Source organism: Apteryx mantelli, chromosome 4 (assembly GCF_036417845.1).
Source record: "Apteryx mantelli isolate bAptMan1 chromosome 4, bAptMan1.hap1, whole genome shotgun sequence".
Taxonomy (NCBI): domain Eukaryota; kingdom Metazoa; phylum Chordata; class Aves; order Apterygiformes; family Apterygidae; genus Apteryx; species Apteryx mantelli.
In genome coordinates, this window is record NC_089981.1 from 41,114,669 (window position 1) to 41,127,517 (window position 12,849).

The window sequence follows — 12,849 nt, forward strand, 5'->3', positions numbered from 1 at the left end:
ATGACTTTTCCCTTCCAAATCTCAGTAGATAAATAAAAGGCTTTAAAAGGTCACTTTTCAATTTTGCACTGTTTAGGAGCACAGGAGCCAGTGAGTTCCAGCACTAGAGCCTGCAGCAGGCTTAGGCTGCGGGCAGAGCTCCCGCTGACAGACACGGGAGGCCCAGCACGACTGATGGAATTAATGGCTCTCAGAGAAAGAAAAATCAGAGAGAGAGACAGAGAGGCTAGGCGTCTGTCCTACAAAATGATGAAATGACTGAAACAACTTCTTCCAGAAGCCTTCTGAAGAGAACTGAAGGTAAATGGGTGCATGCACACGTATCAGCACACAGACAAGTGCTTTGCCCCGGCTTGGTGGCTGAACAACATGTGTTGGAGTTGTCAGAGCAAGGGCAAAGAGTTCATATTTCCTGCTCCCACTTCTCTGTTTTAGACAGTGGATTATCATTGCTTATTTGTACCTTACAAAAGGTAGATGAAGATGAAGATGAAGTGGATGAAGAGCAAGTGGAATGAAAAAGACTTTTTTGTTACTGGAAAAATGCTCATTACTAAACTAAGGAGAAAAATATTAGTTGATTTAAATAGTCAGATCATAACTCTGGAGCAAGTGTAAAGGCACCTGAGCTAAACAGCAACAGCTAAGTATTCTAAATATGCCTTTGGCTAAGTAAAAATTGTGATCTATTAGTGACAGATACATTTTATTGTAGGGCTGAATCATACAATAAAGATCAATCATTTGTTCTCTTTTACTGTTTAAATCAGCAAGGCCTGAGTGCTTGTTAATATTCTGGGGGAAAGGGAGTCATTTATGTCTGTAACTCGATAGCTCAGATTTTCTGAGTAAGGATAAGTGCAGCATTTATTTTTTGAAAAGCAGACACAAAGACCAGATTGCCCCAATATATGTCTCACTCCTTTTCCATCACTGAATCTTGGATGTACCAGTTCTACAGAGCCATTGAAGATCCTGGTAATTTTCATTCTATCATGTTACATTAACAGCATGTCCTTCCCTGTATCTTTGACCTTGAGATATGTACATCAGCACCTTTAATATTTTTTGTTTTTTGTTTGATAATGCAAATCCAGGATGCCTAAGATTATGTTATAGAGCTATGAGTTCTTTGGTCTAAATGGATTTATTGCTTTAACCAGTGATAACATACAGAGTTTCAACAACAGTAATAGAATTACGCTGTCACATGACAACCTTCCCAAGCTGACTGAGACATTGTTGATTCACTTCCTGGCAGAGGACAGTAAATTAGATGTCAAAATGATGACATCCTTTAGGTTTTTTTCTTTACCTGCATACATTAGTAAATCATTTTAAGGAAGGCAAAGCAGCTTTGATTTCCATCTTGTAGCAAAAGTTGAAATAAGAAAAGGATTAGTATATGTATGAGGGAGAGAGAAAGAGAGAGATGCTTTGTCCTGATAGGATAAAATCAGATTGGAGAGGCAGAAGAGAGAAAGAAAAAACAAACTGTGGATCTCAAAGAGATTTCTTTTGAATTTTGTTTCTTAAATTTTATATAACAAGAAATAAATGACCTAAACTGAGGTAACCTAAGTTAAAATTCCCTTTCCATTGTTGTAGAGCAGTTAACAGTATTATTACTTTTCTCCTATAGTCTGGAAGATTAGATGAAAGTTTTAAGAATTAAAACCATGTAAAAAATTTACAAGTAGCAATTTACTGAATGTCTCCTCAGGATTTAAATAAGACTGTATGTATAAATGCATACCTTCATAGATTCCTCCTAAATGTGAATTTTAACTCTTTGCAAATTGGTTTTCCCAGCACTGATAAATCACAGATAGTTCCTTACAAACATTCAATACTCTAACTCATGCTCAGTATGTTAGATTAGTAGCTATCATCATTATTTGGTGTTATTCTTCAATCTGAATACAGAAGTACTGAGAAGAAATCTAAATAGGATTTAAAGGCAAGAAAGTATACACACATAAATTAACAATCAGCTCTTTCAGAAAGAATTTTATGCTTTAATTTGATACAAGATAGAATATATGCATGTAACATTCTACTTAATACAATGCCTCTGTGCCACACATTCTTGAGTTTACCAAACTGGAAGCTGATTTTACAAGAGCTTAAAACTATACCCTTCCAGATATCAGGAATGTTTTAGGATTTATGGTATCAGAGTGGGTTTCCTTAAACACTGTTTCAGATCAGTCCCGCAGATTTAATAACAGTACAATCACAGAGAGTGTTACAAATTTTATAACACAGTGATTGTTGTGTATCATTTCTATATACGGTAAAGCAAGTCAGAAAGCTTTTCAAGTTTTATTAAAGTCACTATTGGAACTGGGATTAAACTCCCCAAGTTGTTATACCATGTGTCTTCAGTTAGGCGTTAGGATTTTATACTTGTTTGTGGACTGTCAGATGGATGTCGTGACCAGACAGCTGGACTGTGATTTCCACATAAGGTTGAACTTCCTTAGCATTGTGAGTTGCTGAAGATAGTTTTGAGAGCAATTAGGAGAACATGTATCTAGATGATTCAGTGCAAGAAGTCAAAGCCTCAGTAACATTGCTGTTTCCTTTTCAGCTGACCACAGCTATTTTTCTCCTTGGAAATGATTTAGTTAGCAATTCAGTCTCCTGCATCCAAATACCAAGGAAGTCAACATGGTAACCAAACTAATCTGCACAAAACGAATATGGAAGAAAATGTGGGAAGCACTGGATGTGAAGCAATGCTGAGACTCCCCTAGTGAGGTAGTCTCACTATAGCTGCAAAAGGGACATTTGAAGACTGTGATCTCAGGAAAATATTTCTATACTTCTTACACGTATTTCTCCAGTGTCCAGCCTTAGTAAAAGAAACTAGAGTGAGAATTTGCCCTAAAATATTTAATATCAATATTATATGATGAGTGTAATTTGCAATTTGTTTCTTGTTTTTATTAGTTTTTTATTAGCTCTTATGCTATACATCAGTCACAACTTACGTGAACCAACAGGCAGTGACATGAAGCTCTGCGCTCAGGAGTGCATGGAAATCTATGGGAAAACTGAAATAAGTGTAAAAATCACATTAACTTATCAGTACCTTAGGATATTTGGTATCTGTCCAAGGAATGCCATTTATACTCCAGTACGGACACACAGCATGCTGGGTGGGCTGATGGTACATTGAAAATAACATGAATGGCCTTCCCATGGCTGTGCCCTCCCTATGCCCTATAAAACTGCACGTAATCTTAAAGGCACAGAGAAATCAATACGGCGTAATCTGATTAAAACATGTGAAGCAATCAAAACATGAGCATTATCATATGAGGCAAACTGATATTTTGCAAGGTTTTAATTTTTATATTATTCAGAAGATACAGAAAAAAAGAGTATCCAAGATAAAGGGTACGAAAAAAGGGAAGAGAATGAAAGCATGAGTGGAGGAAGTCAGAAACACACATAGCTTAAGGTCCTATCAATATTAGAATGATTTCATTTTTAAACACGAAAAACTTCAGTCATTTCACTCTACTCCCTCAGAGAGAAATGTTTAAATGAAAATATCCTTCATGGCTTTCAAAAATAACTGATTCTCCTGTTGGCAGTCAGAGCCCAGAAGCCAGAGTTTCTCTTCCACAAAAATAATCCCTCCCCGCCATGGCAGGAGAATGGCTGCATTGATGGGGACGAGCGTGGAACGTCACTGCTGACTTCATTCCCTCTGCTAATTGATTTTAGTTAATCTTCAGAGAACCGTCCTACTTTCGCAGTTTCATAGTAATTAGTTTCTGTATTACCTACCACTATACACTAGTGACAGCAAGAGCAAATAAAGTTTTTATGAACCTTGCATTAAATTTGAAAATCAACCTGGGATGCCTTTCTAGACAATATGCTGTAGACAAATAAAAATTAATGGGGGGTCAATACAACAGTAACTGTATCATCTGATATAGAGAAGGAAATCATACCTGACAGGGCCTTTAAATTCCATTAATCAAACAAATACTGTCAAAATCAAACAGAAAACATAACAGTGGACTACTGGGGTAGAGAAAGAAATTGGGAGGAAAACTAACTTATATGAATGAAATGAAGGACAAACACTGGCATAAATAAAGGTGAACAAGAATAATGAATCATAACTGATGTCTGTGAAAACATCAGAGACTATTCAGATGATACAATCTGTTGACAATCATTCCTAATCATTCCAAAAGCAGCTGTGATAAAGCTCTAGTGCATCAAGATTTCACATGACATTCACTTGAGGATAAATTAAAAATTACTAATTTATAACTTTTATACAGCACACAGTATTTTCAACTTTTTGAAATCCATCTGTTTACAGTTTAAACTTTACACTGGGAAGGAGGATAATGGCAACTAGCAGGGCTGACAAAGCCAAGGCTTTGTGGGAACAGACCTTGCTGACTTGGGTGCTAGGCCAGATTGCATTTATCCTTTCCTGTAGGATGCAGCAAGCAATTTCCCTTTCATAGGTCACAAAATGTAACAGGCAGAGAACTTTTGGGAGACTGAATTTTATTAATGGCAGTATGGAAGTGAGAAAATGTCAAAGATGATGGGAGATAGTACTGAAAGTAGTGTTTCATTTTTCAGTTAGATTGTGGGTGAAGATTTGTTTTTCATATCAGAGCTTCAGCAGGACAAAGTCTGTCAGAGCACTCTTTAAACCATGTAGAAAGGTGTTCATATATTGAAGAGAACCTTTAATTTATGTGACTGACAAAGGAATTTCATTCTTTCAGTTTCATACATTCTTTTTATCTCATTTATTTTATATATTTTTATTCTTTATTATTGTTAAGATCTTGCCATCTCTAATAGCTTCGCTTTGTAAAGCTTTTCAACCCTCTTAATCAAAAAAGACAGTATTTTTTCAAACATCGTAAAAACAGTATGTTGCACTCAAAAATCACAAATAAAATAATGGATAGAAAATGTTAAATACTGGGTTGAGTAGACTGCTGCCACCTTCTTCTGGGAGAGCCAAACTGCTTAGCCATGTTATATTTTACAGTGTTCTCCCTAAATCCACTGGCTATCAGTGCATAAACAAAATCACATGTGAGCTTTCAATCTTCTCCTGGATCATCTGGAATGGATCGTTATAACAATCAGAAAGAAAAAAGAATGTACTTCTCTGTCAACTTGTTTTGGACTTAATGTAATACGCTGGATGTCTCTAATGAGCCATCCATAACTCATTCCCCGAATACAGGAACCCAGCTGCATACTTGAATTGCTATTGAATCGTCTGGAGCTAATCCTCATTTATGTTAAGTATGACAGGAGAAACAGGCTTCAAAGTTTTAAAAGCAGAATAAATTGTATCAAAATTCTATTCTCAAGTACTTCCGATTCAAATGTTAGATCACACAGATATCTGCATATCATAGTGAATTGGACCACAATCTTATTGTGGGGCTAGCAATCTATTTAGTTTTATAGTATTAATTAAAATCTTCCTGTATGAGAAAGACTTTCCCTAAGTGAACTGTGCAATCAAATAAACAATCTTCCACTGAATGCTGTGACCTTCAGAAATACATCTCTGTGTGTATTATTTGGTAAACTTAATTAAAATATGATTTTTCATTCTAGCATGATCTTTCCCTATCGGTAAATAGCTAGTTCAAAGGCATGCGATGTTAAGAGAGTAATGATAAACTTTACGAAGAAGGATTGAAAAACAAAGGAAAATGACAATGATCATCATCTACAGGTGGACAAGAATGGAAAAATGTTGGAATAATTTTCCAGGCATCCACATTTAGGAGATATATTCAATGAAGCAGCAAACAGCCTTATTTTGTATCGTCGACAATGAATCTAAATTAACAATCTCAGACAACAGCAAAAAAGCATTCACACTATTTGTACTACCAGCAGTAGTCGAGGAGAAATGAAAACCAGATTTAAAGTATCTAAAGCAAGAAAATCTGGGAAACAAGAACTCCATTTTTTGCAATGTCACAAATTGTTGGTCTCTTTGAGATTCCAAATCTTGGCATATTTTCATAGTTCCCTGAGAATTAATTTTTCCCAGTTAAACCCAAAATGTATGGTACGATGTATAAACAAACAAATAAATAAAGCCTCTGGGAAATGCAGACCAAACTTCTAAGACTGAAATCCATCTAGGTTTCTATTTTGTTACAAAAACAACAAAACACAAGCATTTCAAGGAGATTCACTTTCTGTTAGGACTGTAAGCAGCTTATGAATTGTCATTGGAAGCCTGAAATATCTAATGCTACGTGGCTTTTATGCTAGAGTGGGCATACCATGAAAGTCTCAAATGAATTTTGAAGTAAAGCTCAAGGGCTGTGAGCAAAAATGAGGCGAAATTAAAGGAAAGCTGCAATTAAAGGAATTAACCTGCTGAGTGCCAAGGGTGCCATATACAGCATCATTACATTCTCTAACATCACAACAGATCAAAATAGCAATACACGTTTGTATTAGGACAGCATTTGTTAGGAAAGCTTTTCACACATTACATTGGATCACTCAAAAAGAATACTTTTCTCTGCGTTAGCCTTTCTTCGGCATTTGACTTTAACAGTCTCAGTCTCCTGTAAACGATCACGTCTTTACATGCATTTTCCAGTATCGTTATACCTCTTTTTTGCTGAAAGAACAATTAGAAAGGTGCTCTTGCAATCTACAAAGAGTGCCAACAGGGATGAGCAAGTGATTCTTGGGCATGATCAAATAGCATGCAAGACCATTTCCAATTTTTCACTGATAACATGCCTTGTTGAGTCCTGGCTAGTCTATTTGGAGTTAAAAGGCCTGGAGTTAAAAGACTCTGAATTTTGCATGGCAGTTAGGAGGCATGAGGCAATGTTCCTTCAAGCATTTACTTGGGGTGTGCTAAGAATGCCAATGCGTCCTTTCCTCCATCTGTACCAAGGAAGTAGAAAAGGAAAAAAGAAAAACCAGCAAGCAAGAAGCTGGATACACTAAAGTCTTCACTGGTCTCTCTGCCGAGCTATTTTTATATATGTTCCTACACAGAAATAATTATTTAGTAAATCTGGGCATTTGAAATGAGAAATATATGCAGCAAAACAAATCCTGAGTTTCCTGGGATAAGAAGAAACTGTGATCATTAGTATTCTGTGCCTGACTACCTTAAGCTAGCTTGCACCTTCCTCTACAGCAGCAATATTGTCCCATATTATGGACAGGACACCACTCTGAATGGTCCATTAATCTGAAACAGCATTACATGGTCTAAGAGCTCATTCTAAGACTATGCTTGACATTATTAGTTCTAGGTTTTACGTACAGTTGTCATGAGGGAGAGAGTGAGGAAAAATAAGATAGGATCACTCACTGATGAATATGGTTTTGGTGGCAAATTCAGGCAGTTTCTTCACACTGTTTTTAACCTGTAAGCAGTCATCACTAACTGCAGCCCCTCGTTTTTCCTGCCAAGACAAGCAGGCTTGTGAGTTTGGAAAGCTGGGCTCAGTGCTGGGGCAGCACCCTTGCCCTTTGCCAGTTCTGCAGATTTAAAATTATGCTGGGGAGCAACTGGAGCAAGAAAAAACATCAGACATGCTGAAAACCCATGGATCACAATCACAGAGAAAACACACCATAAAAGGTTCAGCTTAGGAGAAAATCATAAAGGCCCTGGATCTTCCACACAGCATAAATTGGTACCATCCCTGCTTTCCTTTCCACCAAATCCAACAGTGTTACCCAGCTTCTAACAGTCTTTTGAGAGCAAGTAATATTATGACTGTGAGCACTTCTGGCTGTGAAATGGAAAGCAAAATTTGGTAATGTTCTGGCAATGGACATCACTTGCTCGCTCCTGTGTGGACAGTGAGAGCTTCAGACATTTTGTGCTATAGACACTTCCAGATGGTAGATTTTTAGATGCTCCTGATTTTCTAAGATAAAGTGGATCCGTGTGTTGCTATGGGAATTGTGGCCTGCACAACTGTGAAACTGTAGAGTGCAACTGACTCATCATTTAGTGCTCAAGTTGTAACACAAATGTTTTATAGCCCACCAATTCACCAGCAGAAAGACCATTAGCAGCACTTGCAAGATGCCCATCTTCAGCTGATGTCCTGCCAGCAGGTCTGCGCTGAACTACATGTTATTTCCCATGAGAGAACAAAGTCCTTTGAGTCTGCACTGCTTGTGCTTCTAATATGCCCTTTGCCTTGTTTGCTACTCAGTCTGGTTGTTATGGATCCTGATGGGAAGGTACAGGAATGGATAAAAATAGATAGGAAAATATTGTTTGTCCCACAAACCTAGCGAAACAGGACCAAAAACCCTATTGAATGTAACAGTAAACCTTGCTGAAACACCATCTTCCATTTCAGAAAGTTCCTTGGGCCTCAACAGACTTTCTTCTGTGCGCAAACATATTTCAGACCTTGTCGACAACCTGGCAAAGCATGAATGCCCTTCCTATTCTGCTCCCTGCGAATGTGATCAGGCCAGCAGCCAGCCCTTTTGCGTACATCAAACAAAGCTATGCCGCATTTCATTTTTCTGAGTGGCTGAGGAAAGGTGCCACAGCTGCCCAGACAGAGGAGTGGGAGCCCAGGAAAAAGTGTGATGTTCAGTTGAAAGGGTAAAGTGAGAACTGTGAGGAGCTGGCATCTCTAGAAAGAGATTATTGGTGTTCCCTGGTGGACTGTGCTCTGCTGCTCTGACCTCTACTTCTAGAGGGACAGTCTTGTAGTCAATACATCTAACTTTCCTGCAAGTCTTCAAGAGGGTGATGCCATATGAAAGAATATCAGCTGGCCAAAAAGGGGAAGGCCCATTTCTCCTTCTTTGAATCATCCCTGTTAACTTCTCAGATGCAGTTTTACCCTTGTCTTCTCTTCTGTATTTAACTCTCTTTTACAAAAACAGAGTCCTGCACAAGCCTTTCTTCCTTGCAGTTTTTCAGTAAAAGTACCAGTCACCTTTTTTATTTGCACCTGGGAGGGGGAGGCAAGGAAAGGGGGAAGTGAAAATTTTTTTGCTATTACAATATGTTTAAAATGTTAAAAACCCTTTACCTTCCCCAATATTTCCAAAATATTAACATGCAAGTTTAGAGTTGTTTTAAAAAAAACCCCACATACAAGCTCTTCAAAGGGAAGGAGGGAATGGAAAGCAAATACACTGGTACTGGTACCTGCCTGATCAGTTTTGAATCAAAATGACATGCTATTAAAGGCTGTTGAAATATTGAAGAAAACTGGTTACCTGATTTGAAGCTTAAGCAGATGTTTTAAATAAGTATGGAGAAATTTTTAATGCTATCATTCATTAATAGGATGTCAGTTTTATGTCTCACATCCAAATGACAGTCGAGTCAGCGCGAATGCTACTATTCAGGTGTCAGAGCTAAGCTCTGGTCTAGCCCTCAGTTCTGTTTTGTATCTGTGTCTGGTGATTTCCAAAAACTCAGAAGGCAATTCATGAGGAAACAAAGCGGCACAGTTTTAATGAAAGGGGATTAAAGATTCTGGGTCAGGCAATCAGAGCAAAAAGAGGTCCCTCCTGATTTTGAGGAAGTTTCTAGGAGTAAGTGGTGCAATAAAGAATGATTTCTGCAATTGCCTCTCTCTCTTATCATTAGATTAATGTTGAAAAAAGTGACACTTTAAAAGGTTTATTGCTGCGCTTAGAGCTGTAGTGCTACTGCTAAGTGGATGCTTTTCTTGATGAAAGAGCAATGCAACAAGAAAACTCATGTTGCCTTCTTACTAAATTGCAGGTTTATATCCATTTATAGTTCTAATTCCAAACCATTACTGGGAACGGAGGATTGTCTTTTCTACCCCGTCCCCCTCCACTTTTCAGTTTCCAGGATTTCAATGACATTAGCCATTCTGAATCAAGAATCAAGTCTTTGTATAATTTATGTAACAAAGTCCTTTTACATTGCATCTGCATTTCACTGTCTCAGAACAGAGATGGATCTTGTTTGTACACATATCAGCAAGGAGATATGTTGCATGTTTTTTCTTTATAGCCCCTCCCTTCCTGATCATTCAACTAAAAAAGGAATCCCATTTCTCTTCTCTCTCGCAAGAACCACTTTTCTAAACTTTCTGCTTCAGAAGTAAATCTTTCACACCACATTTCTAAAGATGTTTTTATTTAAGCAACTTTTCCATTGAGAGGTCAGCCATAAGAATTTCAATTCAAAGCAACTCTGTCTTCTGATCACAATTCTTTTTAATGTTGCCAGCAAGACTGTACTGCTCATGTCTTAAACCTATCTGAAATATGGGCAATGAGTGTTAAAAAAAAAAGACTAGATTTAGAGTCTGTTTCAACAGTGACTGTGAGTGAAACACAGGAATGAAAAATTCTAAACTATGCAATATTACAACAGCAAATTCTAAACCCCAAAAGATAGATAACCTCCAGGCAATACAGTGTGCTGGCAAGATCCAGTCATTCTTCTAGTGCTGTTAAGAATTTCAAAGGCACTTCAATTTCTCTACTAATTCCATATGTAAAATGTACTACTGTTTCTTAACATCTGTATTTGCTGAAAGTCAATTTATACTGTGTTTTTCCAGTTCAGTGAGCTCTTGGTTTTCTTGGAGAGTGGGAACAGCAGGAAGTTGTGGCTGAAAGAGCAGGAGAATCAGTGGAAATTGTTCTAGTGGCTTCAACAGAGATAAATAAGGTTGCGCTCAGAAGTAGAAAAAACTTAGTTTTGGTTTATTAGTTGTAGTATCTCGTACCTAAGAGTAAGCGTGTAGCTTAAAGCAACTAAGTTTTGTCTTAAGCCTAGGAAAACAACTTGTTTTCATAGGAGGGAGCATAGTAACTTGCTTGATAACATTCTGTATCTGGAAACAAAAAAGCAGCTGTCTCCCAGTGATTCATTCAAGCACAAAGGAAGAGTCCTATATAGTTAAAATGTACTACGCATAAAACAGAATGGTAATACCTTCTCTCAGTCCTATAGCTTCATGTACCAAAGAGGTAAAAGAAAAACTAGAAAAAAAATAGTGTTATGATTTTTCGATGAGGTAGGAAAAAAACAAAGAAGTTTTCTAATACACTTTACCCTTCCCATGGTGTAGAAGGAAGACCCCCTATCTCTTCTGGACTTTGATTTATACTCTTCTCCTCCGATTTATTCATGTTAGTTTCTTCACCTTAGTTAATGCCTTCTGATGGGAATATAGGAATTTAATTCAAAATCATACTCCTTCATGCCAGTGTATGTGCACACATAGAATAAGCACGATACCATTTCTAGTGATCAAGATATGCAGACCTCATATTTACCCAGCCTCTGTCTCATATCCTGTAGAAATCCATTTTTTATTGCCTCTGCATGGCATTGATGCAGGCTGAAAAGTTGGGTGCCTTGCAGGGAACAATGAACAATCCCATAGCACCTACCGACAGAGAGAAAACCGCTCTTGTGCGGTATTAATAGCAAGAAACTCTGTAATAGTTCAGATTTATTCACTGAACTGAATCAAGTATGGACATTTTAAAGACAGTTTACTGATAGCACATAAAAAACAACCAGCAAGGAGTTATTACCAGCAGATTATTGCTAGAAGATTTTTTTTTTAAAGCAATACTTAGACATGCTACAGCAATCTTTGAAGTCAATGCAAAGCTCTTTCCTAAGTAATTTATTGAAAAGCTTAGACAGAATTTTTTCCTTGGTAACATTTTGGACCTAATTCAAGTTTGGTACAGGAATAAACATAATATTGACCAGATAAAATAAGCCTGTAGAATACACTTTTTTTTTTTATGAAGCCCAAGATCTAACAAAAAGGGCTAAGATATCAAAATCAGTTTCCACCACAAGCTTTATAACCTTGGCCGAAATAGTCATTTTCAGCTTGTCTCCCTAGTGCTGGGTTAAGTCCCCCCACCCGTGAAATGGGAGGAATATGCTCCCAGCAGTAAAGTTAGAGTCCATGCAGAAGCTTGAGACGCTCAGTTGTGACTGCCTCAGCGGCAGAATGCCCCACTTACAAGAAAGTAGTTTTCTCCTTTCTTAAAAAGAGAGAAAGGAAACAGGACAGCAGATAAGATCTTAAAACACTGTCACTCTCCTCCCTCCCTAAGACGAGGACTAACTCATCTGAAATTCGAGTTCTCCATTAGTGATGGTGTAAGTGGATTTCATACTCCGTGTTCACCCGAACCTGGTGAGGCTCCATCTCCATCCATAAGTCCATCTGCCAATTCCCCTCACAGCTCAAAGATTAATGGACCGTTCAGGAGCTAGACTGCTCTTCCCTGGTTCCGCAATTACTAATTTCTGTAAGCCTGAGACTTTTATCCACAGGTATTCCCTTCTTGATAGCCTGATAATTCATCTCTAATTACTGCTGCATGAACACCACCATTCTCTTGGGCTCAATTCCACATTCTTTCTCTGTGTGCTATCCCGTTCATCAGAAAATCAATAGATGGCTAAGGCAAGCTCTCCCACAGCTCCATCTTCCCCAGATTTATCCCTCTTTAGCAATTCTAATGCTAGTTTCTAGTTCCTTTCCTCCAGCTTGTGAGAGTAACCCTCCTTGTCCCCTTTACCTGGGTTTGATTTCAGGTGTTCTGTGAGTCTCTCCGACTTTAACTCTTTTGTTGCCATTTGGGATTTCAAAATCCTGGCAAAGATGTTAAAGTCCTAATCGTTGCAGCAATGATGATGCCATGCCACAACCTGCCTTCCATTACATAGCTTCAGCTCTCACGAATTTTAATAAGATATGTACTTATGCAGTTCTGTGTATAGTTTGATTCTGTGATTTTTGAGAGGGTATGGGAATAAACAGTAAAAAATGACCAGTAAAAATGTGA